Source organism: Prosopis cineraria, unplaced genomic scaffold (genome assembly GCF_029017545.1).
Source record: "Prosopis cineraria cultivar Desert tree isolate PC_DT_omini unplaced genomic scaffold, ASM2901754v1 PC8, whole genome shotgun sequence".
Lineage (NCBI taxonomy): Eukaryota > Viridiplantae > Streptophyta > Magnoliopsida > Fabales > Fabaceae > Prosopis > Prosopis cineraria.
The window spans coordinates 8040012-8047457 of NW_026555339.1; positions in this window are offsets into that span (position 1 = coordinate 8040012).

Genomic DNA, 7446 nt, shown 5'->3' on the forward strand with positions numbered 1-7446 from the left:
CAAATTTTGGTCATGGCCCCCAAATTCAAAAGAACAGTTAGAATATCTTTAAAAAAAACTTATAAGCAAAATTTTTTAAGGATAACACGGGGTCGATTTTTTTATACTTATTATAAAATATAAAATGCCAACGAAAAATTATTGTAACTTAGGAGAATTACTATAACCTAGGAAAATTATTATCAAATTCAATTGAAATTATAATTTTTTTAGTTATTTTCTAAATTTGGAAATTTAAAGCGTAATAATAATTTTTTCTTAGAGAGAAATTATAATTCATTTATTTTAAAATAATTTTTTTAAAAATCTAACTTCATGGATAATATTTTTTCCTAAGTCTAAAATATACTTTTATCCCGTTAATTTTATCGTTGGTTTCATTGTTATCGTTTTTTTAATTTAATATAGCTCCTCATTTGTTTCTTAACACTTGCATAAGTTGGTTTAATTTTAATGTAATCTCTTGTATCTTTACCCTTGATATTATTTTTGACCCTTAATTTAATTCAACTACAACTCTTTTCATTCCCATATTCAACTATCAGTTATAGCTCAGTTCTTTAATTTTAACACAAAATTTTTGTTTCTTGAATTTTATTGTCATCCAAATTATTCTAATTCAACCAATGATTTTGATATTCATCTTACTTCACTAATGATGAGCCATGTAAAAATTTTTATGTTAAACATTTTAATTTAAGACTATTAAAAATGAATATATTATTATTATTATTTAAAAACGAATAGATGAAAACAAAATAAAATTGAAGATGAAAACTAATGCATTAGATGAAATTGATGGCACAATTTTTTAAGCCAAGTGACGCTCATAATGAAGTTTAGGGATCATATTTGAATAAAATAAAATTAAAAGACACAATGAAACATAAGATATAGTTGAGAGATTTGATTAAAATTAAGTGAAGTTAAGGGTCTAAAATGATATATCAAATCAAATTAAGAATCCTAAGATGCATTTTTGCATCTTTTTTTCCTCTTATAAGATACATTTGAGAAGTATTATGCTCAAAGTTTGAAGCTTTGTTGTAAGGCCTGTACTTAACTCTTTTATTTCTTCCTTCGGCTTAAAAAAAATCTCTTACAATTTTTTTTATATGATTATTTGACAGATTCAAGTTTGAACATTCATGGATCTAATTAAGAATAGCTTTTTTAAAAGTATATTCTCCATTCAAATAAATTCAAATTCAAGATTTTATACTTAAGTGATTATAATCACTTCCACTAAAACTAGTGCCAGTTCATAAATTACTTATTTTTTTTTCAATCAAAATTATAAACTTTAATGAACAGTAACACCGTTCACATTGTGTTAGGGGTGGATTTCCCCCCTTGCTTCATAGCTATTTATGGTTTGAACCATCATTTATATATTTATTTTATTTGATTTGCTTCAGCAATGCTCTCTGTCTGCAAGTCACATGTCTCAATCATATTTTCTCATCTTGGCCAAAAAAAAAAAATCATATTTTCTCATCAAGTTCCCTTTTTAGTTTCTAATCATGTCTCTTTGTTTACTGTGTTTATTTATCAACGTGTCTCTTATTTTAATCCTAGTTAATATAGGATAGAAATGGAATTTAAATAATAAATAATAAAGCATCATTTAACATGTTGTGCTCGGCCCATGATGATGGCTAGTGCCAAGTGGGCTTCTATATGGACTTAAACGACGGAAACAATATGATGCCCAAAAAATAGCAGAATGGGTTACAGCAAAAAAGTGTGCTGGTATTCTCCAACGCATAAAAAAGAAATAAAGAAAAGTTGTATTAAATTAATATATTATTTTATTAAATATACTCTATAGTGTGTGTGCGTGTTTTTAACCAATGTTGCTTGCTTTAACGGAATATACTTTTCACCCAATGTCAAACAATACGTCACCTGAAATGATAAAAATAGTTTTGGACTTTTTATAAGAAAATAATCTGTGGTCGTGTCAAATAAAACGAACTCCAAAAATGCAAGAGTAGGATTGATCCGGTAATTAACCTAAAAGAAAATCTTAAAAATAAATACTAAAATATTGACAATAAAAATACTCGCTCCAGCTCTTTTCATAAGGCCATGTTGACTACTTTTATGAGAACTAGAAAGTTAGTTAAATGTTATAATTTTTTTTTTGGTAAAATAAACGTTAAAATTTTTTACAGGTTTTTCAAAATTATTCTCCATTTGATATAGTTTCCTGGAATCTTAAGAGATTTGGAACCCATAGATGGTCCAAATTCACTTATCCAATAAGTGTCATAATTATAATAATTAGATTTCATCAAAGCTCACTATTAAAATTAGGGATATTCATAGGACAGATTGTGACAGCCTATCTCGTCTCCTGTCCAAAAATATAAACAAGATTAAATTTTTATTTCATATCATATCTCATCTTGTTTGAGATTAAGATGTAATAGAACCTTATTAGGATGTTCTTGTAAAACAAACAATACGAGAAAGAAAAACCTGAATAATCATTTTTATTAAATTACATAACTTGTTAATTAAGTATAAACCAAAACAATAAAATACATAAATTCAATCATTTTCTTTTTTTGACAAAATATAAATTCAATCATCAAGTTATAACAACTTCAAATTAAAATAAAAGAACACAATCCCAACAAATGATTGAGAGGAGGTTGAGAGTTAAGAGTCGAGAAAGCCTATGGTGCGGTGCAAATGACAATTGAAAGCAAATGGTCATATAACTAAGAAGAAAACAAAAAATATACTCTATCTGAATAACTAAAATATTAATTACTAATAAAAGAAAAAAAATTAATAATATATATTTAGGACAGGTTGGACGTTCCGATAATAATCTTAAGTCTCATTCTGTCCCAAATAAATTTTTGTCTAGTTGTGCAAATCATTTTTTTTTTTGAACCAGTATAGACCCATTTCAACATAATCGAACGTAATGAGGTTAATGCGGATGAGGACAAGGATGAACACTGTTAATCAGATTTATAACACCTTTCACATACATTATCCCCTTCAAAAATTTAAAACGGCATGTCTTTTTTCTCCTTTCAATCTGGTCTATGTTTTCTTATCCTCCTCTTCTCTAATCTTTGATTTCTCCCTCTTTTGAGGTCTTGTTGCTCTTTTTGATTTGTTTCAATTAAATAGATAATTTTTATCGCCCCAATTAGGGTACTCATTAGGTAAGCAAATTTGCACTACTCACTGTATTCAAACTCAATTAGGAGAGAGATGAAAACACCATTATCCAAAAGTAAAAGAGGCAATAACAATTTTTTAACGAGTGATATTTTCTGTCATTGATTTTTTTTTAAATATCAGAATTGATAATAAAAAAACAAGAAGGAGGAAAATAGAAAATACATTGATTGAGGTGAGACTCCTGCATATTGACACAAGCCTCACCCATTTGAATTTCATTCACCATCTTGAGAGGTTCAGCCTCTTTTTCTGTGTCTCCTATTCTTCATTTTTTGAATTGTCTCTCGTAATTTGACTTGGCAACATGTATTCCCTTCCATTTTAGAAAGCTACCATTTACTATAAATAATACACGGTTCAATCATTTATAGCATTAATTTTTTTTGGGGCAAAATTTATGGCATTACATTCATCAATGGCATTCGAAACACAATGAGAAAAATATTCCCTTCAATCCCAATCACTATTACAAGACACATTTAACCACCTCACCATAATTGAAGAAAGATAATTAAATCATTAATTTTATCTAAAACTAGAATCATTTTCAATTTAACCTCTATTTAAATGAGAAAATTGTTAAATATGCATTATATAATCTCTTATATGGACTTTAAATAAGAATAATATTTAAAAAAATGTAATTAATAACAACCCATCAGATGACTCATAATACTTACTTCCTTTAGTCTTATTTATAAATTACCTCCAGCATGTTTCATCGAAATCAAGAAAAACTTTAAACCTTATTAACTTTGTCTTAAAATTTATTAAATTTTTACCTTTACTCCTAACAGATATTTTTAAATCTCAAATATTTTTATTTAAAGCATTTAATAAGGACAAAAATGTAAAGAGGGGCATTGGAAATTAACAAGTGCCCTATAAATAGAATTAAATTTTTTCTTCTCTCTATACCCTATAAATAGGATCAGATGAATATCTTTTATAAAAAGTGACTTATAATATGAATATCTACAATGATAGATATCATGCTTCAAATAGCAAGAGGCATGGAGTACCTTTGCTCTAAAAAAACTATATCATGGAGATATTGACCTTTGCAATATCTTGATCAATCTAGGAATTCCCAAGAAGGCTATTTTCAAGTAAAAGTAACAGACTTTGGTTCATCCATGAAGATCAATAATAATATTACCCATAATCAAGCCTTACCTTGCCAAAATCCCCTTCAAGAGGAGATTTATCCTTTCATTTGGTATTATGCCCCTGAAGTTCTAACTGAGCTAGAACACAACACTAATGTGTGTAATTCCAACAAGTACTCTGAGAAAGTAGTTGTCTACAGTTTTAGCATGGTGTTGGTGTGCTTCCAATCATAAAAACCAATCTGTTTAGGCTTATTAATTAATGTTAATCTATAAATAAATAAATATTCCAACAATCTCCCACTTGAATTGCATTAATTAAGCAAGTTGTGTAAACAAGCCACAAACAAGATTCAAAAAATGAAATTCCACAAAATCACTGGATCCTATAGGAAAACAAGTGATATAATGTCTCATAATCTAAATAAAATAAAAAAAATTTTATTCCAAACACAGCTTAATAAGATAACAACATAAATCACTGATTCCTATAGGGAAACAAGTGACATGCATAGCGTACCACAACAGAATCATTGAATCCTATGGAGATACAAATGATATAAACGCATCTAACTCAATTGAACATAACACACAGAAGAAAATAAAGCCTAAAGAGAAATTGTAACATAAAAGGTTCTCAAACTCCCACTAAACTAAGGCATCAAAAGAATTCACAATACCCATACAAATTACATGATTTTGAAAAAATTTTACGAGTAAGCCCTTGGTCAGCGGATCTGCAAGCATTTGCGTGCCAGGAACGTGCACCACACGGGTTTGAGACTCAGCAATTTTCTCTTTCACAAACATAAGTTTGATATCAAAATGCTTTGTATGACTGGAATTTATGTGGTTGTTAGCATAGTATACTGCAGATTTGTTATCACAGTAAATGGTTAGAGGACGTGATATTGACTCAACTAGGCGCATGCTAAATATCAACTTCCTCAGCCATATAGCGTGACGTGTAGTCTCAAAGAAAGCAATATACTTAGTTTTCATAGATGAAACACTGTAAGTGTCTGTTTCACATTTTTTCAAGAGACAGCTCCTCCAGACAACATGAAAATATAGCCGATCATGGATTTACGATCATCCAGACATGAGGCAAAATCTAAATCTGAAAAGCCAACAATTTCAAGATCTTCTAATCCCTTAAAGTTATAATCATAATACCCAACAACCTCAAGAAAGTTTGACCTTCTGTAAGTCAACATATAATTCTTTATACCTTGAAGATACCTCATAACTTTCTTAGTAGCCTTTTAATGATCCGAACCTGGATCATTTAAGTATCGACCCAGCACTCCAATGGCAAAGGCTATATCTGGTTGAGTACACACTTGAACATATATAAGGCTATCGACAGCGAATGCGTATGGTATCTTTCTCATTTCAGCCCTCTTCTTATCATCTTTAGAATACTATAACTCTGACAACAGCTCACCTTTCTATACATGAGCAGGCGAGGGAGAACATGAATCCATTTTGAATCTCTTAAGTACCAGCTCAATATAAGTAGTCTATGATAAATCAAGAATACCACAAGATCTATCACGATGAATCTGTATCCCAAGAACGAAGAAGGTTTCACCCATATCCTTCATGTCAAAATGGCAAGACAATAGGTGCTTTATCTCATTGAGGAAATTTATTGAATTGTTGGCTAATAAGATATCATCAACATAGAAAATAAGAATGGTAAAATTGTTTCCATCAAACTTCTAATAGATGCACTGATCTGAGACATTTTTAATAAAACTGAGCGAGGTGATAACTTTATCAAATTTCAGATACCATTGCCTAGAGGCTTATTTTAGCCTATAGATGGATCTCTTCAATCTACACACTAGATGTTCTTTATCAGATTCAACAAAACCATCAGGTTGTGTTATGTAGACTTCTTCATACAAATCGTTATTCAAGAACGCAGTCTTGACATCTATTTGGTGAAGATTAAGATCAAGTTGTGCAACTAAAGCTATTACTACTCTAAAAGCATATTTGATGGATACCAGAAAGAAAGTTTCTATATAATCAATACCTTCTTTCTAGTTGTAGCCCTTAGCTACAAGTTTGGCTTTATATCTATCAATTTCACCTCTAGCTCCTCATTTTGTTTTAAAGACCCACTTGCAACCCACTGGTTTAAAACCCTTTGATAGCTCTACAAGCTCTCATACGTGATTGCCATACATAGAGGCAATTTCTTCACTCATAGCCTCCAACTATTTAGAAGAATGCGAGCTAGAAATAACCTTTTAGTAAGATATTGGGTTTAAACTATCAATAGCATCTGAATCAAATTCCTGCAAATACACCGTGTAATCATCTGGAATAGCAGACTTGCGAACCCTTTAGGACCGTCTTGGTTTAACAACCAGATCCCTATCACCCTCTAAAGGTGGTTCATCTTGAGCTTCATCCTGATCCATGGCATTATTTCTGTCAACATGAGGGGTTGTCAAGATAGGCATAGGCAAAATGCTACTTTCGTCATGCAAAGTAATATGCCTAGGCACAGAGCTCCCACTGTCTAAGACATCTTCGAAGAAATAAGCTCGGTCACATTCAATTACCTTAATAGTGTGATTTGGACAATAGAATTTATACCCACGAGATCCGATGTAATAGCTAATAAAGAAACCATCAACAGTTTTAGCATTAAGCTTTATTTGTTATGGATTGTAAGATTTTACCTGTGCTTTACAACCTCAAACTTGCATATGCTTCAGCATAGGAGTCCTTTCAAAATACAAATCGTATGGAGTTTTTGGAATAACTTGCTAGGAACTTGATTCAAAATATAAACAATGGTTTTAAGTGCATCACCCTACAAGAATTTCGGCAATAAAGAGTGACTGATCATGCTTCTAACCATATTCATGAGAGTATGATTTTGCCTTTCTGCAACCTCATTGTGCTGCGAGGTGCCAGACATAGTATACTGAGCTTCAATGCCATGCTCTTGAAGGTATAAAGCAAATGGCCCAGAGTTCCTGCCAGTCTCAATATATCTCTCATAAAATTCTCCTCCTCTATCAGATCTCATACATTTGATCAACTTGCCAGATTTCAATTCGACTGCTGCTTTAAAGGTCTTGAATGCATTAAGAGATTCGCCCTTTTC